The 26,182-nt window shown below is 39.2% G+C and overlaps 2 non-coding genes across 2 annotated transcripts; both read left to right on the forward strand.

Moving 5' to 3' along the window:
- The first annotated feature begins 23,522 nt into the window (after nt 1-23,522).
- Nucleotides 23,523-23,627, forward strand: TRNAL-CAA. Its single transcript has 2 exons — nt 23,523-23,560; nt 23,582-23,627. It is a non-coding gene; the product is annotated as a tRNA-Leu (tRNA).
- A 275-nt stretch (nt 23,628-23,902) lies between these two features.
- Nucleotides 23,903-23,974, forward strand: TRNAE-CUC. Its single transcript has one exon. It is a non-coding gene; the product is annotated as a tRNA-Glu (tRNA).
- The last annotated feature ends 2,208 nt before the right edge of the window (nt 23,975-26,182 follow it).

Raw genomic sequence — 26,182 nt, forward strand, 5'->3', positions numbered from 1 at the left:
CGTATAATAGGGATACCAGAAGGAGAATAAGAGCAAGGGATAGAAAACCTGTTTGAAACAGTAATGATGGAAAAATCCCCTAATTTAATGAGAGGAGAAAGTCACACAAATCCAGAGAGCAGAGAGAGACCCAATCAAGAGGAACTCAAAGAGGCCCACGTTGAGACACATCATAATTAAAATGACAAAATTCCAAGACAAAGAGAATCTTAAAGGCAGCAATGGAGAAACAGGAAGTAACTTACAAGGAAGCCTTGATAAGGCTAGAAGCTGAGTTCTCAACAGAAACATTACAAGCCAGAAGGGAATAGCAAGAAAGATTCCAAGTAATGAAAAACAAAGGCCTGCAACCGAGACTACTCTATCCAGCAAGGCTCTCAATTAAAATGTTAGGCCACATAAGGAGCTTCCAGGACAAAAGAAGCCTCAAAGAATACACTTCCACCAAACCAGCACTGTAAGATATGTTAAAGGGACTCCTTTAGCAAGAGGAAGAAAAACAGAGAGAGAAAGGGACAAAGGTACAAAGGGAGTGAAATGGCAATGAATAAGTACCTATCTATCAATAATAACCTTAAAAGTAAGTGGATTAAATGCTTCAATCAAAAGACATATGGTAGACTTCCAGCCAAGATGGAGGCATAGGTGGATGCACCGTGCCTCCATGCACAACCAAGATAGGGACAACAATTTAGAAACAGAATAACATCCAGAACTGACAGAAAATGGATCTGAATGGAAGTCAGACAACCAAGAAGTTGAAATAGACCCATTCATCCAGACCGGTAGGAGGGGCAGATACGAGCAGCCAGGTGCGGGTCGTGGCACGGAGAGCAGAGAGAGTTGGGACCAGGCATGTAAGGCATCCAGGGCATGCAAGACCACAGTGGGTGGACCCTGAGTGTGCAAGTGGCAGCTGGCAGACCCCAGCCAAGGGGTGGCAACAGGCAGACCCAGTGAGGTGGTGATTGTAAAGCAAGGCAGTGTGCACAACCCAGGATCCCAGTGCTGGGAAATAGAGCCTTGGGATACTGGTTGAGGACACCTGTGGGAGTTGAGGTGCACTGAGAGACACCCAGCCTCACAGGGGAGGTCCTTGGAGGGTCCCACAGTGTGCACAAGCCCATCCACATGGGAATTGGCACCAGAGGGGCCCAGTTTGCATGGGTGAAGCAGCAGAAGGGACTGAGGTCCCACAGAGAACGGAGCAGCCACCATTGTTGCCTCTTGACCCCGCCCCCACATACAACGTCACAACCAGCGACTGGGGTGCCCAGCTCTGGTGAACACTTAAAGCTCTGCCCCTTACTGTAACAGGCACGACCAGAACAAAAAGAGAGAGAGATGGCTCAAATAAAAGAACAAATAAAAGCCCCAGAACCTCTCCTTTTAAGTGACTGAGAGACAGCCAACCTATCAGATGCACAGTTCAAAACACTGGTGATCAGGAAGCTCACAGAATTGGTTGATTTTGGTTGCAAATTAGATGAAAAAATGAAGGCTACAATAAGTGAAATGAAGAAAAATACACAGGAAACCAATAGTGATGGAAAGAAAGTTTGGTCTCACATCATTGGAGTGGACCAGAAGGAAGAAAGGAACAACCACACAGAAAAGAATGAATAAATAAGAATTCAAAAAAAAATGAGGAGAGGCTTAGGAACCCCCAGGACATCTTTAAACATTCCAACATCCGAATTATAAGGGTACCAGAAGAGGAAGAGGAAGAGCAACAAGTGGAAAACTTATTGAACAAATAATAAAGGAGAACTTCCCCAATCTGGCAAAGGAAATAGACTTCCAGGAAATCCAGGAAGCTCAGAGAGTCCCAAAGAAGTTGGACCTAAAAAAGAACACACCAAGGTAGATCATAATTACATTAGCCAAGGTAAAAATGAAGGAGAGAATCCTAGAAGCAGCAAGAAAAAAGGAGGCAGTAACCTACAAAGAAGTTCCCATCAGACTGTCAGCTGATTTCTCAAAAGAGACCTTGCAGGCAAGAAGGGGCTGGAAAGAAGTATTTGAAGACATGAAAGGCAAGGACCTACATCCAAGATTGCTCTATCCAGCAAAGCTTTCATTTAGAATGGAAGGGCAGATAAAGTGCTTCTCAGATAAGGTCAAGTTAAAGGAGTTCATCATCACCAAGCTCCTATTATATAAAATGTTAAAGGGACTTATCTAAGAAAAAGAAGATAAAAAACATGAATAGTAAGATGACAGCAAACCCACAATTATTAACAACCACATCTAAAACAAAAACAAACTAAGCAAACAACTAGAACAGGAACAGAACCACAGAAATGGAGAACACATGGAGGGTTATCAACAAGAGAGTGGGAGGAGGAGAGAGGGGTAAAAGGTATGGAGAATAAGTAGCATAGATGGTAGGTAGAAAATAGGGTGAGGGCAAGAATAGTATGGGAAATGTAGAAGCTAAAGAACTTGTGACACACGGACATGAACTAGAGAGGGGAATGTTGGTGGGAGAGGGTATACAGGGTGGAGGGGAGTGAAGAGGGTAATGGGACAGCTGTAATAGCACAATCAATAAAATATATTTAAAAAACAAAACACATATGGTAGCTGAATGAATAAGAAAACATGACCATGCATATGCTGTCTACAAGAGACCCACCTCAGAGCAAAAGACCAACACAGATGAAGTGAAGGGCTAGAAAAAATATTCCATGTAAATGAACAAGAATAAAAAGCCAGGGGAGCAGAACTTATATCTGGCAGAATAGACTTCAAAACAAAGGCTATAAAAAGAGACCCAGAAGGACACTTCGTAATACTAAGGGAAGAATTCATCAAGAAGACATAAACATTATAAACATATATGCACACAGCATAGGGGCACCCAACTACATAAGGAATATCTTGGAGGACTGCAAGAAAGATATGGATAGCAACACAATTATATAGTAGGGGATTTTAACACCCCACTGTCCAAAAACAGATCTTCCAAACAAAATATCAAAAAAGATATTGCAGCACTGAACAATGTTCTAGATTAAATGGACTTAACTGATATATATAGAGCCTTTCATCCCTAAGAAGCAAAATACACATTATTTTCAAATGCACATGGAACATTTTCAAAGATAGATCACGTGATAGGGCACAAAACAAGCCTCAACAAATTCAAGAAAATTGAAATCATATTAATCATTATCTCTGGCCACAAAGGACTGAAACTAGAAGCCAATCTCGAGGAAAAAACTCAAAAACGCTCAAACTCCTGGAGATTGAATAACATACTATTAAACAATGAATGGGTCAAAAATGAGATTAAGGAAGAAATCAAAAAGTTTCTGGAAACAAATGAAAATGAACTCACAATAACCCAAAACTTATGGGACACAGTGAAAGCAGTCCTGAGAGGGAAGTTCATAGTGATACAGGCCTACCTAAAAAAGATAGACACATTTCAAATAAATAACCTAACCCTATACCTATAACCAAGAACTGGAGGAACTACATCAAAGACAGCCCAGAGCAAGTAGAAGGAAGAAAATAACCAAGATCAGAACAGAATTAAACAACATAGAGACTAAAGAAATAATTCTAAGGATCAGTAAATCCAGGAGCTGCTTTTTCGAAAAGAAAAACAAAATTGATAAACCTTTAAGCATACTCATCAAGAAAAAAAGAGAGAGGACCCAAATAAACAGTCCCAAATAAACAGACCCAAATAAACAGTCCCAAATAAATGGACCCAAATAAATGGACCCAAAATGAAAGAGGAGAAATTACAACGGATACCAAAGAAACACAAAGGGTTGTAAAAAATTACTATGAAGAACTATATGCCAAGAAATTTGAAAACCTACATGAAATAGACTAATATCTGGAAAAATATAATCTTCTGAATGAAGAAGAAGCAGAAAGCCTGGACAGACCAATAACAGCTGACAAAAATAATGCAGAAAAAAACCCTCCCCCAACACACAAAAGCCCTGGATTACAGGGTTTTACAGAATTCCACAAAGCATTCAATGACAAGCTAAGCCCTACCCTTCACATGCTATTGCAAAAAAATACAAAAAGATGGAAGACTTCCAAACTATTTTTATGAAGCCAGAATCATCTTAATCCCAAAACCAGACAAAACACAACAAAGAAAGAAAAATACAGGCTAATATCGCTGGTGAAAATAGATGCTAAAATTCTCAACAAAATATTGACAAACCACATCCTGAAATGCATTAAAAAGATCACACACCATGATCAAGTTGATTTCATCCTAGAGATGTAAGGATGGTACAATATTTGCAAATCAATAAACATAATACATCACATAAACAAAAGCAAAGACAAAAATCACATGATCATATCAATAGATGCAGACAAAGCATTTGATAAGTTACAGCACCTATTTATGATGAAAACACTCAGCAAAGTGGGAGTACAGGAAGCATTCCTCAACCTAATAAAGGCCATATATAAGAGACTTACAGCCAACATCATGCTCAATGGGCAAAACCTAAAAGCTTTCCCAGTAAGATCAGGAACAAGACAAGGATGTCCGCTTTCACCAATTCTATTCAACATAGTACTGGAAATTTCAGTCACAGCAATCAGACAAGAAGAAGAAATAAAAGTCATCCAAATTGGAAAGGAGGAAGTAAAACTGTCATTGTTTGCAGATGACATGTTATTGATGATAGTGTACATAGAAAACCCTACAGACTCCACCAAAAATCTACTTGGTCTAATAAGTGAATTTGGGAAAACAGTGGGATACAAAGTCAATATTCAGAAATTGAAGGCATTTTTTTGTACACAAACTATGAAATATTGGAAACAGAAATCAGGAAAAAATCCCATTCACTACGGCAACAAGAAAAATAAAATACCTAGGAATAAACCTAACTAAAGAGGTAAAAGACCTGTACTCAGATAAGTACAAAACACTGAAGAAAGAAATTAAGGAAGACATGAATAAATGGAAGTATATACCATATTCATGGACTAGAAGAATCAACATCATCAAAATGTCTATACTACCCAAAGGAATTTATAGATTCAATGCAATCCCTATTAAAATACCAATGGCATATTTCACAGTTATAGAACTGTGAACAAATTAAAAAATGTATATGGAACTATAAACGACCCTGAATAGCCGCAGCAATTTTGAGAAAGAAGAGCAAAGTAGGAGGGATCACAATACCTAATATAAAACTGTATTATAAGACCATTATAATCAAAACATCTTGGTACTGGCATAAGAAGAGACACATTGACCAATGGAACAGAATAGAGAGCCCAGAAATAAACACAAATCTCTACAGTCAATTAATATTTGAAAAAGGGGGAAGAAACATACAATGGAGAAAAATAGCCTCTTCAACAAATGGTGTTAGGAGATCAGGACAGCTACATCCAAAAAAATGAAACTCAACCACCAATTTACACCATACACAAAAATAAATTCAAGATGGATAAAAGACTTGAATACTTCATGATACCATAAAAGCCCTTCAGGAGGACATAGGCAGGAAAGTCTCAGATATTTCATGCAGCAATATTTTCACCGATATGTCTGCTGGATCAAGGGACATAAAGGAAAGAATAAACTAATGGAACTTCACCAACATAAAAAGCTTCTGCATGGCTAAAAAAAATTAGCAAAATGAAAAGGGAACCAACTGTATGGGAAAATATATTTGCCAATGATCGATCCCTCAGACAAGGGTTTTATCTCCAAAATATATAAAGAACACACATTACTCCACTCCAGGAAGACAAACAACCCAATTAAAACATGGGAAAAAGATCTGAAAAGACACTTTTTAAGGAGAACATACAGAGGGCCCAGAGACATATGAAAAGATGCTCAGCATCACTAACCATCAGAGAGATGCAAATTAAAACCACAGTGAGATATCACTTCACACCAGTCAGAATGGCCACCATTAACAATCAGCAAACTATAAGTGCTGACAGAATTGTAGAGAAAAGGGAATCTTAGTGCAGTTAGTGGGAATGCAGACTGGTGCAGCCTCTGTGGAAAACAATATGGAATTTCTTCAAAAAAGCAAAAATGGAACTGCCTTTTGACCTGACAAATTCCACTGCTGGGTTTATGCCCTAAGAATCCTGAAACACTAATTCAAAATAATCAATGCTTGCCAATGTTCATAGCAGTACAATTTACTAAGCCAAGTGCTGGAAGCAGCCTAGATGCCCATCAGTAAATGAATGGATCAAAAAGCTATGGTACATATACATGATGGCATACTATGCAGCAGGAAGAAAAAGGGAGCTCCTAACCTTTGAGACAGCAGGGATGGATCTGGAGAGCATTATGCTAAGTGAAATAAGCCAGGCAGTGAAAGACAAATACCATATGATCTCACCTATAAGTGGAACCTAATTAACAAAAGAAACTGGCAGGCAAAATATAGTCAGAGACACTGAAATTGACAACAAACTGACAGTATTCTGTGGGGAGGGAAGAGGGAAATAACATGGGAAAGAGGGGAAAAGAATGTAAATGAACATGTATGAGGGAGCCAAGTATGGAGCCAAGGCGGGGGTGGGATTTAGGATGGAGGATGCACGTGGGTTAGGGTGGCAGGAGGTGGTGGTCCAAAAATGGAGACAACTATTTTTGAACATCAGTAAAAAAACAAAAAGAAAACAAATAATAACCAGAACTGTCAGAAAATCATACTGTATAAAAGTCCAACAACCAAGCATTTAAAGAAGAAACATTAATTCAGACTGGTAGGAGAAGTGCACAGGTGGAGTACCAGGCATGTGAGGCAGTGCCTGGAACCATGCAGTTCCACATTTGCTTGTGAATTAACTGGGAGAAACAATGGGGGAGGGAGATAGACTGTGCAACTCAGGGTTCCAGCATGGGGAAATAAAGCCTCAAAATCTCTGACTGAAAAAACTGCAGCAGTTGCTGTGGTGGGAAAACCATCTGGCCTTACAGGACAGTTCATTGGGAGAGACCCACTAGGTCTTAGAATGCACACAAACCCACCCACCTGGGAATAAGCACCAGAAGGTTGCTTATTTACATATGGGTAGTGGGGGAAGTGATGGAAAGCTGGCTGAGAGCTGAGCAAGTGTCATTGTTCCCTCTCAGACCCCTCCCTCGCACACAGTACCACAACTCAGCCAAGTAGGGTGCCCCACCCAGGCAAATAACTAAGGCTCTGCTTCTTACAATGTAACAGGAATGTGGAGACAAAAAAAATATGGCCCAAATGAAAGAACAGATCAAAGCTCCAAAAGTAGAACTAAGGGATGCAGAGATAGCCAACCTATCAGATGCAGATTTTAAGACACTGGTAATCAGGATGCTCACAGAAATGACAGATTAGTCACAAAATGAAGGAAGAAATGAAAGCTATACAAAGTGAAATAAAGGAAAATGTGCAGGGAACCAACAGTGAAGGGAAAGAAATGGGGACTCAAATCAATGATTTGGGGAAGAAGGAAGAAATAAATATTCAACCAGAATAGAATGAAGAAACAAGAATTAAAAAAAAAATGAGAGGCTTAGGAACCCCTTGACAACTTTAAATGTTCCAACATCCTAATCATAGGGGTGCCAGAAGGAGAAGGGGAAGAGTAAGAATTTGAAATCTTATTTGAAAACATAATGAAGGTGAACTCCCCAATCTGGCAAAGGAAATGGCCTCCAGGAAGTCCAGGAAGCTCAGAGAGTCCCAAAGAAGTTCGACTCAAGGAAGCACACACCAAGGCACATCATTACATTACCCAAGATTAAAGATAAGGAGAGAATATTAAAAGTAGCAAGAGAGAAGGAAACTGTTACCTACAAAGGAGTTCCCATAGGATTATCAGCTGATTTCTCAAAAGAAACTTTGCAGGCAAGAAGGGGCTGGAAAGACATATTCAAAATCATGAAAAGCAAGGACCTATTAGATATAGGTCCTTGGATTACTCTATCCAACAAAGCTATCATTTAGAATGGGAGGGCAGATAAAGTGCTTCCCAAACAAGGTAAAGCTAAAGGAGTTCACCATCACCCAGCCATTATTACACGAAACATTAAAGGGTAATATTTAAGAAAAAGATGAAAACTATGAACATTAAAATGTCAACAAATCCACAACAGTCAACAACTAAATGTGAAAAAACAAACTAAGCAAACAACCAGAACATGAACAGAATTATAGATATGGAGATCACTTGAAGTGTTATCAGGTGGAAGGGGGAAGGGGAAGAGTGGGGGAAAATATGTAGAGATTAAGAAGCACTAATGGCATGTGCAAAATAGTTAAGTATAGTTTAAGAAATGGAGAAGCCAAAGAACTTATATCCACAACCCAAGGACTTGAACTTTTGGAGGAGACGTTGCTTGAGGGAATGGGGTACTGGGCAGAGTGGGGCAAAGGGGGAAAATTGGGACAACTATTAAAATAGCATAATCAATAAAATATATTTTAAAAAATAACCTAGACAGCAAGCCAGATAAGTATTAGTGTGACCTACTGTCATGAATAAACATCTTAGATTTTTTTATCACATTACAGTTGTAAACATTTCAGAGTGTCATTTATACTTATCACTAATTCACTATACTTATCAAATGCTACTATAGCTTGGTTAATGTGTTAATAAATAAGTTCACACTTACAATGTCACAAATTAATTTTAGTATTTTGATAACAGAATTTAAACATAATTAGTTTCTTTTGTAATTCTATATATTTTGTCCTATGTTTTAAAAACATTGAAGGAGCTTCCTCAACATGATAAAGGGCATGTATAAAAAACAGTAAGCTAACATCAGAGTCAATGTGGAAGGACTAAAAATCTTTAGGATCAGAGACAAGACAAAGATGTCCACTTTCACCACTGTTATTCAATACTGTACTAAGAAGTTCTAGCCAATGCAATTAGGCAAGCAAAAAGAAACAGAAAGCACCCAAATTGGAAAGGAAGAAGTAAGACTTTCTGTAGTGCAGATGACATGATCGTCCTGCATATAAAGAGTCCCAAAGAATCCACAAAAAATCTACTAGAGTTAATACACAAGTTTAGCTAAGTTTTCTTGAAACTTGGGAAACATGAGATTAAAACAAAAAATTAAGTAGAGTTTTACAATAGAAAACAATTAAATTGACAATAGCCCCAAAAGAATAAAATACTCATCAATTTAACCTAGAAGGTGAAAGACTTGTTTATTGAAAACTATAAAACATTGTTGAAATAAATTAAAGACCTAAATAAATGGAGTGGAACACAATATTTTTAAAAAGAGATTTTATTTATTTCCAGAGAGGGGAAGGGAAGGAGAAAGAGAGAGACAGAAACATCAATGTGCAGTTGCCTCTTGTGCGCCCTGAGCTGGAGTCCTGGCCTCCAACCCAGGCATGTGCCCTGACTTGGAATTGAACCAGTGACCCTTTGGTTCAGAGTCCAGCACTGAATCCACTGAGCCACACCAGCCTGGGCAATATTTTTAAGAGTCAATACTACCTAAAGGGGTGTGCAGATTCAGTGCAATCTTTAACAAAATTTCAGTGGATTTTTTTTTCAGAAGTGGAACAGCTAATCCAAAAATGCATCTGGAATTGCAAGGACCCCCAAATAGCCAGAACACTCTCGAAGAAAAAGAACAAATTTGGAGGACTCACATTACCTGATTTCAAAACTTACTACAAAAACTACAACAAAAGTAATCAAAACAGAGTGATTCCAGCATAATAATGAGCACACAGACCACTGGAATAGAATTGAGAGCCCAGAAATAAGCCAATATTATCTATGATTAACTGTTTTTGAACAACTGAGGGAAATAGTTTCTTTCACAAATGGTGTTAGGACAACTGGCAAACAATGCAAAGAATAAAATTGGAAAATTAACACATACTATGTCCAAAACTTAACTCAGAATGGACCAACAACCTAAACATTAGAGCTAAAATCATAAAACTATTAGGAAAAAATAGAAGTAAATCTTCATGGCCTTGGATTTGGCAATGGATTCTTAGATATAACAAAAGGAAAATAGATAAATTATATTAATCAAAATTAAAAACTTATGTGCATCAAGGACATTATGAAGAAAGTGAAAAGACAACCTACAGAATAAGAGAAAATTTGCAAGTCATCTAGATAATAAAGGTCTAGTATCCAGAATATATAAAGAAGAAAAAGAGAAACAACTCAGTTTAAAAAATGGACAGAGAAGGAGTAAGAGGCATCCAAATTGGAAAGAAAGAAATAAATTTTTAATTGTTTGCAGATGACATAATACTGTATATATAGAACTCTAAATATTCCACCAATAAACTACTAGAACTGATCAATGAATTCAGTAAAATAGCAGGATAGAAAATAAATATCCAGAAATTAGTTGTATTTTTACACGCCAATGATGAACTATCAGAAAGAGTAACTAAGTAAACAATTCCATGTACAATATCACCAAAAAAATTGAAATACCTAGTAATAAATTTAACCAAGGAGGTAAAAGACCTGTACCTATAGGTTATTAAAAGACCTATAATTCTAAGATAATTTTGGAAAATTATGTGACACTGGAGAAATTGTAGAAAATACAAATAAGTGAAAGTGTATACAGTTCTCATAGATAGGAAGAATTAATATTAAATGCCTATACTACCCAAAACAATCTACAGATTCAATGCAATTCCTATCAAAGTACCAATAGCTTATATCACAGGACTAGAATAAGTAATCCAAAAAATTATTTACTTACTTTTAAAATTATTTTATTGTTGTTCAAGTACAGTTCTCTGCATTTGCTACTCACCACTTTCTCCCACCCCAGCCATCCCCACCTCCCTCTCTTGATTCAACCCCACCTTGGTTTTGTCTGTGTTCTTTATAGTTGTTGCTGAAAACCCTTCCTGCCTTCCCCCTCATTATCCCCTCCCACCTTCCCTCTGGTTACTGTCAGATTGTTCTTAATTTCAATGTTTCTGGTTATTTTTTGCTTGCTTGTTTGTTTTGTTCGTTAGTTCCCAGTTAAAGATGAGATCATATGGTATTTGTGTTTCACTACCTGGCTTATTTAACTAGCATAATGCTCTCCAGTTCCATCCATGCTTTCTCAAAGGCTAGGAGCTCCTTATCTCTTTCTGCTGCATAGCATTCCATTGTGTAAATGTACCATTTCATTTACTGATGGGCACTTAGGGTGCTTCCAGCATTTGGCTATTGTAAATTGTGCTGCTATGAACATTGGGGTGCGTAGGTTCTTATGGATTGGTGTTTCAGGGATCGTAGGATATAATTCTAGCAGTGGAATTGCTAGGTCAAAAGGCAGTTCCATTTTTAGCTTTCTGAGGAAATTTCATACTGCTTTCTACAGTGGCTGCACCAGTCCACATCCCCACCAGTAGTGCAGTAGGGTTCCTTTTTCTCCACATCCTCTCCAACAATTGTTTGTTGATATGTTTAAGATGGCCATTCTCACTATTGTGAACTGGTATCTCATTGTGGTTTTAACTTGCATCTTTTTGATGGTTAGTGATGCTGAGCATCTTTTCATATGTCTCTGGGCCCTCTGTATGTCCTACTTGGAAAGTGTCTTTTCAGGTCTTTTGCCTATGTTTTAATTGGGTTGTGTGTCTTCCTAGAGTGGAGTCATGTGAGTTATTTATATATTTTGGAGATTAAACCCTTGTCTGAGGTATCATTGGCAAATATATTTTCCCATACAGTTAGTTCCCTTTTCATTTTGCTAATGTTTTTCTTGTAGCCATGCAGAAGCTTTCTATTTTGATGAGGTCCCATTTGTTTATTCTTTCCCTTATGTCCCTTGCTCTAGGGGACATATCAGTGAAAATGATGTTGTGTGGAATATCTGAGATTTTCCTGCCTATCTTCTTCTCCTCTAGGACTTTTATAGTGCCACAGTTTATATGTGAGTCTTTTATCCACCTTGAATTTATTTTTGTGTATAGTGTAAGTTGGGGGTTGAGTTTCATCTTTTGGGGATGTAGCTGTCCAGCTCTTCCAACACCATTTGTTGAAGAGGTTATTTTTATTCCATTTTACTCTTCTGCCCCCTTTGTCAAATATTAATTGACCATAGAGACTTGGGTTTATTTCTGGGCTCTCTATTCTGTTCCATTCGGCTATGTGTCTGTTCTTATGCCAGTACCAGGATGTTTTGATTACAGAGGGCTTGTAGTACAGTTTGATACCCAGTATTTTGATCCCTCCTACTTTGTTCTTCTTTCTCAAAATTGCTGCAGCTATTCAGGGTGTTTATGGTTCCATATAAATTTTTGCAGTGTTTGCTCATTATCTGTAAAATATGTCATTGGTATTTTATTTATTTTTTAAATGTAATTAATCGATTATGCTATTACAGTTGTCCCATTTCCCCTCCTTTATTCCCCACCACCCAGTGCACCCCCTTCCACCCACATTCACCCCCTTTAGTTCATGTCCATGGGCCATACATATAATAAGTTCTTTGGCTTCTACATTTCCTATACTATTCTTAACCTCCCCCTGTCTATTTTCTACCTACCGTTTATGCTACTAATTCTTTGTACCCTTTCCCCCTCTCTCCCCCTCCCACTCCCCTGCTTGATAACCCTCCATGTGATCTCTATTTCTGTGAATCTGTTCCTGTTCTAGTTGCTTGCTTTGTTTGCTTTTGTTTTTGTTTTAGGTGTGGTTGTTAATAATTGTGAGTTTGTTGTCATTTTATTGTTCATATTTTTTATCTTCTTTTTCTTAGATAAGTCCCTTTAACATTTCACAAAATAGGGGCTTGGTGATTATGAATTCCTTTAACTTGACCTTATCTAAGAAGCACTTTATCTGCCCTTCCATTCTAAATGAAAGCTTTGCTGGATAGAGCAATCTTGGATGTAGGTCCTTGCCTTTCATGACTTGGAATACTTCTTTCCAGCCCCTTCTTGCCTGCAAGGTCTCTTTTGAGAAATCAGCTGACAGTCTGATGGGAACTCCTTTGTATGTAACTGTCTCATTTTCTCTTGCTACTTCTAAGATTCTCTCCTTATTTTTAATCTTGGGTAATGTAACTATGATGTGCCTTTGTGTGTTCCTCCTTGGGTCCAACTTCTTTTAGACTCTCTGAACTTCCTGGAAGTTCTCCTACATTATGTTTTCAAATAAGTTTTCAATTTCTTGCTCTTCTTCTCCTGGTACCCCTGTAATTTGGATGTTGGAACATTTAAAGATGTCCTGGAGATTCCTAAGCCTCTACTCATTTTTTTTTGAATTCTTGTTTTTTTATCCTGTTCTGGTTGAATGCTGATTTCCTCCTTCTGGTCCAAACCAGTGACCTGAGTCCTGATTTACTTTCTGTCACTGTAGGTTCTGTGTATATTTTCCTTTATTTCACTTAGCATAGCTTTCATTTTTTCATCTAATTTGTGACCGTATTCAATCAATTCTGTGGGCATCCTTCTTACCATTGTTTTGAACTGTGTATCTCATAGGTTGGCTATCTCTTTGTTGCTTAGTTGCATTTTTTTTTTCTGGTGCTTTGATCTGGGCTTTCTTCCTTCCTTCCCTCCTTCCTTCCTTCCTTCCTTCCTTCCCTCCTTCCTTCCTTCCTTCCTTCCTTCCTTCCTTCCTTCCTTCCTTCCTTCCTTCCTTCCTTCCTTCCTTCCTTCCCTCCCTCCTTCCCTCCCTCTCTCTCTTTCTCTCTTTCTTTCTTTCTTTCTTTCTTTCTTTCTTTCTTTCTTTCTTTCTTTCTTTCTTTCTTTCTTTCTTTCTTTCTCTCTTTCTTTCTCTCTTTCTCTCTTTCTTTCTTTTGGCTTCAGGGTGCCTGTTATGTGTTGAGGGGCAGAGCCTTAGGTGTTCATCATGGTGGGGTAACCTATGTTGCTGCCTTGTGATGCTGTATGTGGGGGAAGGGTCTGAGAGGGAACAATGGTGCTTGCTCTGCTCTCTGCTGGTTTTCAGTCACTTCCCCTGCTACCCACAATCAAATTGGGCCCTTCTGGTGCTGACTACTGGGTGGGTGGGCTTGAGTACATTCTAAGACCCTGTTGGTCTCTCCAATAAACTCTCCTGTGAAGCTGGGAGTTTCTCCTGCTGTCACCTCAACCCCCATAGGTGTCTCCAATCAGAGGTTTGAGGCTTTATTTCCCTGCACTGGAACTCTAGGTTGTGTGGTGTGTCTTGTTCCCCAATTGTTCCTTCTGGTTTATCTGCACATGAATGTGGGACTTCCAGTCCGCAGTTCACTGCCTCACTGGGTCTGCCAGCTGTTGCCTTGCCCATAAACCTCAGCCTTGCCAGCCTGGGTCTTCCAGCCACTGCCTTGTGGTGAGTCCTGTCTGCCTGGCTGCCTGTCTCTGATCCTCTTACTGATCTGGATGAATGTTTCGTCTTTAACTCCTTGGTTGTTGGACTTCCATACAGTTCAATTTTCTGTCAATTATGTGGGTTTTTTTGTTGGTTTTTAAATGTGTTGTTGTTCTTCTTTTGTTGTGCAAGGAAGCACAGTGTGTCTACCTATGCCTCCATCTTGGCCAGAAGTCCTGTCATTGGTATTTTAATAGGCATTGTGTTGAATCTATAAGTTGCTTTGGGTAGTATGGACATTTTGATGATGTTAATTCTTCCTATCCATGAATGTGGTATGTGCTTCCATTTGTGTCTTCAGTGTTGTGTAGTTTTCTGAGTAGAAGCCTTTTACATTCTTGGTTAGGTTTATTCCTAGGTATTTTACTTTTCTTGTTGCTATATGAAATGGGATTTTTCTTGATTTCTGTTTCTAATATTTCATTGTTTGTGTACAAAAATGCCTTTGATTTCTAAATATTGACTTTGTAACCCACTGTTTTGCCAAATTCACTTATTAAGTCTGGTAGTTTTTTGGTGGAATCTGTAGGATTTTCTATATACACTGTCTTGTCATTTTCAAACAATACATTTTTACTTCCTCCTTTCCAATTTGGATGACTTTTATTTCTTCTTCTTGTCTGAATGCTGTGGCTAGAACTTCCAATACTATGTTGAATAGGAATGGTGAAAGTGGACCTCCTTGTCTTGTTCCTGATCTTACTGGGAAAGCTTTTAGGTTTTGCCCATTAAGTATGATGTTGGCTGTAGGTCTCTCATATATGGCCTTTATTAGGTTGAGGAATTCTTCCTCTATTCCCACTTTGCTGTGTTTTTATTATAAATGGGTGCTGTACCTTATCAAATGCTTTTTTCCCATCTATTGAGATGATCATGTGATTTTGTCTTTGCTTTTGTTTATGTGATGTATTATGTTTATTGATTTGTGAATATTGTACCATGCTTGCATTCCTGGAATGAAATCCACTTGGTCATGGTGTATATTTTTAATGTATTGCTGGATGCGATTTGCCAATATTTTATTGAGGATTTTAGCATCTATTTTCATCAGCGATATTGGCCTGAAGTTTTCTTTCTTTGTTATGTCTTTATCTGGTTTTGGGGTAAGGATGATGCTGGCTTCATAAAAAGAGTTCGAGAGTCTTCTGTCTTCTTGTAGTCTTTGGAATAATCTGTTAAGGATAGGAGTTATCTCTTCCTTAAATATTTTGTAGAATTCTCCTGTGAAACCATGCAGTCCAGGGCTTTTGTGTATGAGGACTTTTTGGATTACTTCTTTAATTTTGTCAGCTCTTATTTGTCTGTTCAGGCTTTCTGCTTCTTCTTCATTCAGTTTTGGAAGATTATATTTTTCTAGAAACTTGTCTATTTTACCTAGGCTTTCAAATTTCTTGGCATATAGTTCTTCATAGTAATTTCTTACAATCCTTTGTATTTCTGTGGTATCAGTTGTAATTTTTCCTCTTTCATCTGATTGTGTTTATTTAGGTCCTCTTTTTTTCTTGATGAGTCTGCTTAAAGGCTTGTTGATTTCATTTATGGTTTCAAGTAACAAGCTCCTGGATTTATTGATCCTTAGAATTGTGCTTTTAGTCTCTATGTCATTTAATTCTGCTCTGATCTTGGTTATTTCCTTCCTTCTATTTGCTCTGGGCTGTCTTTGTTGTTGTTCTTTGAGTTCTTGTAGGTGTAGGGTTCGGTTGTTTACTTGAAATATTTCTGTCTTTCTTGTGTAGGCCTGTATCGCTATGAACTTCCCTCTTAAGACTGCTTTCACTGTGTCCCATAAGTTTTGGACTGTTGTCAGTTCATTTTCATTTGTTTCCAGAAATTTTTTGATTTTTCCTTAATCTCATTTTTGACCCATTCATTATTTAATAGCAAACTCCATGAGTTTGAGTGTTTTTGAGTTTTTTCCTTGAGGTTTCTAGTTTCAGTCCCTTGTGGCCAGAGATAATGATTAATATGATTTCAATTTTCTTGAATTTGTTGAGGCTTGCTTTGTGTCCTATCATGTGGTCTATCTTTGAAAACGTTCCATGTGCATTTGAAAAGAATGAGTATTTTGCTTCTTTGAGATTAAAGGCTTTATATATTTATCAGTTAAGTCCATTTGACCTAAGACATTGTTCAATGCTGCAATATCTGTGTTGATATTTTGTTTGGAAAATCTGTCCATTTCAGACAGTGGGGTGTCAAAATGCCCTTCTATAATTGTGTTGCTGTCCATATCTTCCCTGCAGTTCCAAGATTCTCCTTTTCTATTTGGGTGCTCCTATGTTGGGTGTATATATATTTACAATGTTTATGTCTTCCTGATGGATTCTTCCATTATATATTATGAAGTGGCCTTCTATGTTTCTTTTTATAGCCTTTGTTTTGAAGTCTGTTTTGTCTGATATTCATGTTGCTATGCCAGCTTTTTTTTCTACCCATTTGCTTAGAATATTTTTTTCCAGTCCTTCACTTTCAGTCTGTGGAGGTGTTTTGTTCTTAGGTGGGTGTCTTGTAGTCAGCATACGTGTGGATCACGTTTTCTTATCCGTTCAGCTATTCTATGTCTTTTGATTGCAGCATTAATCTATTTAGTTTTAAGGTTATTATTGATAGGTACTTATTCATTGCCATTTTACTTCTTTCATACCTGTGTTCCTCTTTCTCTCACTCTTTTTTTTTTTCCTTTTCATAAAGCTGTTCCTTTAGCTTCTCTTGCCATGCTGGTTTGGAGGAGGTGTATTCTTTGAGGCTTCTTTTGTCTCAGAAACTCCTTATTTGGCTCTCCATTTTAATTGAGAGCATTGCTGTATAGAGTAGTTTTTGTTACAGGCCTTTTTGTTTTTAATTATTATTACTTGAAATATTCCTTGCCAATCCCTTCTGGCTTGGAGTGTTTCCATTGAGAAGTCAGCTGCTAGTGGAATCCAAGCTCCCATGTATGTAACTTCCTGTTTCTTCTTTGCTGCTTTTAAGAATCTCTCTTTGTCTCAGAATTTTACCATTTTAATTATGATGTGTCTTGAAGTGGGCCTCTTTGGGTTCCTCTTGGTTGGTGACTCTCTGTGTTTCCTGGGTTTGTGTGACTTTTTTCTCATCAAATTAAGGAAGTTTTTCATCATTACTTTTTCAAATAGGTTTTCTATCCCTTGCTGCTGCTGCTGCTGCTGCTGCTGCTGCTGCTGCTGTTGTTGTTGTTGTTGTTCTTCTTCTTCTCCTCCTCCTCCTCCTCCTCCTCCTCCTCCACCTCCTCCTCCTTCTCCTTCTTCTTCTTTACCTATTACTGGATATTGTTGTGTTTCATGTTGTCATGCAGTTCCCTTAGCACCTCTTCATTCTTTCTGAGTTTCTTGTCCTCTTCTTGCTCATCCTGGGTGTTTTTTTCTACTTTGTCCTCCAGCTCATTGATTTGATCCTCAGCTTTATCTAGCCTGCTTTTGATTCCTTGTACTGTGTTCTTACATTCTGAAATTGTATTCTTCATTTCCTCTTAACCCTTGTTGATAGTTTCTATTTTCTTTTCCTTTGTTGACACAATTGCAGTGAGTTCATCATAGTTTCCCTGTAGTTTTTGGTAATTCTGTGTAAGCTCATTGAGCTTCCTTATAACCATTATTTTCAATTCAATATCTGATTGTTGATTTGCATCTATTTAATTTAACATTCTTTCTGAGGTTTCATCCTTTCCTTTTGTTTGGGGTGTGTTTCTTTGTCTTTTCATTGTTTGTGAGACTCTTCTATTTAGTCTCTGTTTCTTAAATTGATCTGTTATGACTCCCTGGGCTTGTGGTATGAACTTCTATGTAGTAGACCTGTGAGATTCAATGGTGCGGTGTCCTTGATCTCCTCAGGTTGCTGCTCTTGGGCTGTCATTTATGTTGGCCTTCTGGGTGTCTTTGGGTTTTGATTTTTGTTGGGTCTTTCTTTGGTGGGTCCTTCCCTCCAGCTGGTTAACTGAGAGTCACTCCACCCACCGCATCTTGTATACTATTGTGCAGGTGTGGACAGGTTGTTTCAAAGCTGTTTCTTCTGTCTGTCTCAGGTTTTGAAGCTTCTCTCTCACTTTTGTCCAGTTGTTTGTTCTGGGTAATTTCTCCACCATTTAGTTGTATTTCTAGATCAGTCCTGGGTGGAGGTTAATGTGGCTTTCTCTTACTGCTTCACCATCTTCCCTGATTATCTGTTAGTGGTTCCTTTGTTGGTGGGTTTTCTCTTCTAGTGGATATCCTGGTGTTCACAGCTCCCACCTACACTTTTATGCGATCATTTGAAGGGGGAAACCAAAATGGATTAAGAGAGCAGGAGTGAATTCTATGGGACTTAAAGTACCAACCCATAGAGAAGAGATCAGAGATCCTTTGGATAAGTATAGTGTTAACCAAGATATTTCAACCAGCTAGCCAGTTTTTATACAAGGTGGAAAAGAAATAAGACTCTTGTTAGAGGGGGAAGGATTGTGAATTGAATTCAGAAAATAGTGACCTTGTGGGGGGTCTGATTATGAGATATAGTGAGAATAATGGATAGAAAATAGGTGTACTGTGCAAGAGAATAGGGTTAAGCACAACAGTAATGAGGTTTAGGAAGACAGCAAAATGGGCAAGCTGCTGTGGTTAAGTGGAAGCCCTATGGGGGTGGGGCAGAGGGTGAGTTGTCTTGCAGCCTCCACCACTCAGGCAGAGGGCAGGGACAAGGCAGTGGCAGGGGTGGGAGTGCAGCTAAGGCTGTGGCAGCAGAGGCAGGGGTGTGGTCTCCACCTCCGCAGCTATGGTGGCGGGGCTGCCGCTGGATGGGTGAGGCTGGCTGCTGTGGGGGAATTCCCTAAACAGCCACTAAGATCCTTTTTTTTTTTTTTTTTAAACAAAATCCTCCTGTTCAAGCCTGCTGCTCCTAACAAGCACCCAGTTTCTCACACAGCCCAACTTTCCAGCCAGACTGGATACTATCCAGGTCAGGGTCCATCATGGCCCAACTCTTCTCCCTTCTCCAGGTGTCACCTGGCTCCCCAATTTCTTTTGTAATGACCCAGCTGGTGTCCACAGTCTCAGCGGGTGTACACTACCCCTCCGCATTTGCCACTTCATCTTTTTTCTCCCCAGTGACTCCAAGCATCCAGGTCCATACTGGTGCTGCTGAAACCCCCCTGCTTTACAGGGGAGGGAGCCCTTGACCTGGCTGTCTTCTAAGAATCCTACAATTGGCCCAGGAGGCCCAGGGCCTGGTGCTGCAGCTGCCCTGGTCCTCACGCTGGCTCCAGGGACCTTATCGTCCCAAAGCAGTCTCCTTGCTGTCTGATTTTTCAATGTCCTCTACCATTTTGGCCTTCAACCTTCATATATGCATGGATACCATTGGTTGTTCACTCTTTTCCTCAGAAGATTGGCTAGGTGTTTCTCCTATGCACAGGGGGGAGTGGACTCCGCACCCACCTACTTTGCCACCATCTTCCCTCGATCTACTAATCCAAACATTTATATAGAACCACAAAAGACCCTTAATAGCCATAGCAGTCTTGAGAAAGAAGAACAAAGTTGAAGTTAACAGGTTACCTGATATCAAACTATACTACAAGATCATAGTAATCAAAACAGCATGGCACTAGCATAAAAACAGAACTGATCGTAAAGCCCAGAAAGAAAGCCATGACCTATATATAGTCAATATGTGACAAAGGCATCAGGAACATACAAGAGAGTAAAGACAGTTTATTCAATAAATAGTGTTGGGAAAATTGGACTGATGTGTGAAAAAATGAAACCAGACCAAGTACTTATACCATATGCAAGAATAAACTCAAAATGAATTAAAGTCTTAAATGTAAGACTTCAAACTATAAGAAAACCTAGAAGAAAACATAGGCAGTAAAATCTCAGACATTTCACTTAGTAATATTTTTCTCTGATATATCTCCTTGGGCAAGAAAAACAAAAGAAAAAAAAATAAAGAAATGCAACTACAAGCTAAAAAGTACATGCACAGCAAAGGAAACCATCAACAAAATGGAAAGACAACCCACTGAATGGGAGAACATATTTGTCAATGATACATCTGATAAGGGGTTAATATCCGAAATTTGTAAGGAACTTAAAATACTCAACACCAGGAAGACAAACAATCCAGTTAAAAAATGGGCAAAGGACCTGAATGGACACCACAGGGATATAAAGTACAGCATAGGGAATATAGTCAATAATATTGAAATAACTACGTGTTGCATGTTGGGTACTGGAAATATCAGGGGGAACACTTTGTAAAGTATATGATTGTCAAAGCAGTATGCTGCACACTTGAAACTAATACAAAATAATATTGAATATAGACTAATTTAAAAAATTTTAAATAAATAAATGGACAAATGAATAGACATTTCTCTAAAGGAGACATGAAGTTTGCTATTGAGCACATGAAAAGATATTAATTTTGAGAGAAATGCAAATCAAAATCATAATGAGGCACCACTATGATGGCTATAATAATGATAATAATGATAATAATGATAATATGATAAAAATAAGAGAAATTGGAATTTTTGTACTTGCTAGTGAGATGTAAAATGATGCAGCCACTGTGGAAAATACAGAAAATCTGCACTTAATGTTGTCAATAGGTTCTGTGACTTTAAGCAAAAGTACATATAATGAAACCAAGTTTACCATAGACAAATTGATATAAACAATAGTTAAGTTCCTATGGCATCTTATTAACACTTTAAGGACGTGACATTGAGCTAAATGACGTTATTTGAGGACCTACTGTAAACTGTTGGTTCCTCAAAAAGGTTCATATAGAATTACTACTGACCCAGCAATCCTATTCCTAGAATTGAAAATAGGTACTTAAAATGCATTTTACACGTATGTTCATAGGAGTGCTATTTACAATAACTTAAGTTGCCCAGATGTCTATCAAAGGGCAGATTGTGGTATGTTCATACAATGGAATATTATTCAGCCTTAAAAGAAATAAAGTACTGATATATGGTATTGCATAGTATGTATGCACACTTAGGGCATATGCTAAGTGAAAATAATCCCACATAAAAGGTCATATTGTATGTTGTGTGACTCCATTTACATGAAATATCTACCCAGAATAAATTCATTGACATAAAAAAGCAAATTTGTGATTGCTGGAAGCTAAGGGAAGGGAGGAATGGGAAATATTATTGACTTGTGTTCCCCGCCCCACCGGCCCAATTTACATGTTGAGATACTAACTCAAATGTGATCATATTTTATGACGGAGCCTTTGGGAATTAGATTTAGAGGAGGTCATGAGGCTAGGGCCCCGAAAACTGTGAGAAAATTAATTTCTGTTAATGAAGTCACTAAATTTATCGTATTTTGTTAACAGTAGCCCAAGCTAACTGTAAGACGGGCAGTAACAACGTAACAGGTACAAGGTGTCCTTTTGGGATAATGAAAAAATTCTGGAACTTAAATAGGGATGGTGGTAGACAGCGCTGTGAAAGTATTAAATGCTACCTTGAATGGTTACTTTTATGTCATTTTCACCTCAGTTTTCAAAAACAAACTAAAGACATGAGAAACTTTCTGCATGGGATTTACCACAGAGACTGAGGTGTTCAAGAATGTTGACAAGGCCAACAACCCAGAATCACTATTCCCATCAACACTGCACACCCAGTAATACCTGTTTTTAAAACAAAACAGAATCCTTCCTTGGTGTTACGGTCTGTTGTAGCTGGCGTTCAGTTTTGCTAATCCCCTTTTCAGGAGACCTTCTCCCAAAGGGCATTAACATTTGCTGCCATCACCTCAAGTCCTTTGTCCTCAGCAGAACCCTGCTCCATCGGATCCTCATCTTCCTCCCTCTCAGTAGCACTGGGCAGTGGATCCCTCCCGTGTCCACACTCCTCGTGGCCTCCACCACAGCTCACTGTCTTTTGTCGCTCCTCCCCACTAGCCACTCTTTCTCAGCCTTTCATACTGAGGCAGGAGGTAGTCAGGAAGGAAGCTCCCGAGGCCCCGCAGGGCTGAGGTAGAAAACACCTATACATGACAAAGACCCCCTAAGACGGGTTGTTCCTGTTTTCTGCGACAACTCTGAATCATAGAATGCACCTGCGCGCTACCCCTGATTCATTATAATATCATTATAATGAAATAACATTGTGGGACTCCCTTCTCCAGTAGCCAATCAAGAAAGTCATGGGAAACCACGCATGCGCAGTAGCTTTGAAATCCAACTCCTTGTACCTGCGCAGGAAAAGCCCGCCAAAGACTAGCAGGGGGCTTCTGCCCCTATAAGAATAGAATCCCCCAGCCCACGTGCCCTTTTTTCCTCTGCTCAGAGCTGGCTCACTCCCGTGTCCTGTGGTGTGTACTATCACTTAATAAACCTCCCCTCTTTCTTTATGCTATAAACTTTGTGTGTTCGGTTCAATTCTTTGTTCTCGATCACTAAGAACCTGGTTACCTGTGCACACCTGTGACAATACTGCTTCCTCTTCTTTCTCAAAGTCTCGGTGGGAGTGTCCCAGGGCCCAGTACCTGTCGTCTACGCACACTTTCCTGGTGAGCTCACCCTGTTTCCTGGTCTTTACACCAGCGATTGGCTGACAACCTTCCAATTTACGCATCCTACTGGCGCTGTGCCCGGTACTCTAGGTGCTGGTACTTAACTGCTTGCTTGATTCCTCTGATAATGTCTTAAATTCCAAAGGCGCGTCCGCATCGGCTGAGTCGCTTGCACCCTGCACCCTCCCTCCTGCGTTCTTCGCAGCGCTCCTCCTTGTTAGCACCTTAACCACCTATTTCAGCTTGTTCTGCAGGACCGTGGGCTCCTGCAGCGAATTTTGTCTCGCCTTCCTCAGGTGGCGTGGCCACGCGGGACCCTGCCGTGGCAAAGTTGTCCCGCGGGCCACAGGTCTGAGGCCAGCTGGGCTGCCAAAACAGATGCATCCCCACTGCTCTCCCAGTGCTCACCACATCCCTGCTGCCTGGGGTCCAGGGCGATAATATACGGAGGGGATCGGTCTGGAACTGCCGCTTGGCGCCCTCTCGCCTTGGCTGCTGAACCTCTGCTCGTGCTCCAGTGCACAGGTTTCTGCTACAATCTGGCTCGGAGGAACCCTCTGAACCACCCCATCCCCCCGTCCCCCGCCTGCTCACGTCATATCACCCCTCCCTCCGCCGCAGTAGACAGAGTGCAAATAGAAAGCTGTTTGCAATGTCCTTATGGGAGGTGTCAGGATGGCCGAGTGGTCTAAGGCGCCAGACTCAAGGTAATTCCTTGCCAGTGGGTGTTCTGGTCTCCAAATGGAGGCGTGGGTTCGAATCCCACTTCTGACACAGCATTTTTCCTTTTGCTCCCTCTAAGGGAAATTCCGCCCGGACCCTTCCGGTCAGTCCCTGGTGTCTTCTCTTCTCCGGACATCTCCCTCGTCCATTCTCGCTGCCGCTGTCCACTGGAGCTTTCTCTGTGTTAGTGGTGGCTCGGAAGCTGCTAGGGGAAGCGAGAGAGGCAGTCTAGGCACCGGAAATTCATCCAGTCACAATCACGCCCACAATTTACTTACAATAAGAGAGTCTTAGTATAGTCTTTTAGAAAAAGCGTTGCTGTCGTCTCCCTGGTGGTCTAGTGGTTAGGATTCGGCGCTCTCACCGCCGCGGCCCGGGTTCGATTCCCGGTCAGGGAAAGACCTTTTTCCTTGTTTACCTTTCTCTTTTGGAAGAAGGTTGTTAGTGCTGAGCGTATTTGTGGTTAATAAGTTTCGTCAGTGTGTCAGTCATTATTCTATTTACACAGTATTTTAACTAGGAAGGGAAGAAAGATGAGGGCAACTCCAAATAATCCAAGGAGATTACGCTAAAGCTGCCACAAGTGCCCAGTCTTCCAAAAGTGGAATCAAAAAGTCTCTGGGGAGCACTTGGTATCTTGCTTCCTGGTATGTCATCAGTATGGCTCAGATAACTCTTAGAAAAAATATTTTTTTTAGTCTCCACAAGTGTCCCAGAGGCCATTAGAACGTCACATTTCACTTACCGGGCGACTTAGAAAGTTTTTTTTCCTCCCAACAACGGTCCAGGCAATTGTCGCTGTGGAAAGAAGTCAGGTAATTCTCCCCACCTCCACATCTACTTTTTAACTTGAAAATACATTTATATAGTAAAAATAATTACACAACGAACATTGGTGTTTTCTCTACCTACATACAACATTGGTTAATATTTTGCCACATTTCTACCTCTCTTTCTCAGTGGGTAGGCAAATAGATAGAGAGATAGATAATAGAAAGATTAGATAATACAGACGACAGATTTTTCTCGGCCTACCACCCATTTGAAAGCTGCAGACATCGTTACACTACCCCATGTTACATATAAGAAAATCAACATTAACCTGTCGTCATATGCCAGTCCACATTCAAACACTTTAAAAAAGTGTTTATTGTAGGAATTTTCATTCCCCATTTTTCTACTGTGACGCCTTTGGAAAATAACGTTTTAATAATGAAATCACTTAAATAATATTTAGGCTCTATATTTTTAACATTAGCATAATATTCTGAGCCTCTGTGCCTAATTTGTTGTTCTTCAAAGTATTCATTTCTACTTAGGCACATTTTCTAAGCCAGGGCTCTGTCAAGGCACACTCTACATTCCTATTGTTTTTGTAACCAGGCCTCTGCTTTACTGCGCGCTACTGGCGAGCTCTGTTGTAACCCACTCTAGTGCGGAGCCTGACCCCAGAAGTGACCTCACTCTTGTGAGTCAGGTGGAGCTGAGTTCCACGGCAACTGTGCCTTTAGCTGAACACAAGTTGTATATCCTTTCTAAGCTTTAGTTTTCTTAACTGAAAAACTGGTTGATGGAAAGAAGAAAAATAATGAAATTAGAACTAATCTTTAATTTTCATTTTGAAACATTCCCTCATCTTCAAAAGGAATTGAAAGGAATCTAAACATACAGGCATGGGGGCAAAAGTAGGTTTATACTAGTGACTACGTGAAACACAGTTTATTTTATTTTTATTTGTTAATTGTTGTATTATTTTCCATATGGAATAACTGTAAACCTACTTTTGCCCCACCCTGTATAGAAGAACAAAAGGAAAAAGAAAAAAAGCTGGAAGGATAAACACTCAAATAAATGCACATGTGATTTTCTGTAAGTGATAGGATTATGTAATTTAAAAATTTTCCTTGTTGTAATTTCATGCATATGCTGATTTTTCTACCATGGGTATATAAAATTTATTAGATGAATAAGAATTCTCACATCTTACACAAAAATCAGCTCAAAATGAATCATAGATTTAAATGTAACACATACAACTATAAAACTTTTTAAGAATGTAGGAGAAAAACTTCAGTACCTAGGGCTTAGTGAAGAGTTTTTAGAAATGGCAACAAAAGCATGACCCATTAAAGGAAACATCATTAAATCAGACCTCATCAAAATTAAAAACTCATTCTGCAAAAGGCCTTGTTAAGGGGATGAAAAAACAAGCCACAAGCAGAAAAAAAATTGCAAAACACATATCTAGCAAAAGACTCATGTCTCAGATATATAGAGAATTCTCAAAACTCAATGGTAAAAAAACAAGTAATCCAATTAGAAAATGAACCAAAGACATGAAAAGACATTGATGTTCAATATTGTTGAAGTGCGAATTAAAATCACAATGAGATATCACCACATATATTTTGAAATGGCTAAAATAAAAAGTAGTGACAATACCAAATAAAGGATAAAGAAGATAAAGAGGTTAAAGAGAAATAAAGGATAGAGGATAAAGAGGAACTGCATGAGTTATTCATTGCTAGTGGGAATGTAAAATGTTCCAGTCACTCTTGGAAAGGGTCTGGACATTTTTTACAAAACTGAACATGAACTTACATTAC

The sequence above is a fragment of the Phyllostomus hastatus genome, unplaced genomic scaffold (assembly GCF_019186645.2).
Source record: "Phyllostomus hastatus isolate PE091 unplaced genomic scaffold, TTU_PhHast_1.1 phas_contig_81, whole genome shotgun sequence".
Lineage (NCBI taxonomy): Eukaryota > Metazoa > Chordata > Mammalia > Chiroptera > Phyllostomidae > Phyllostomus > Phyllostomus hastatus.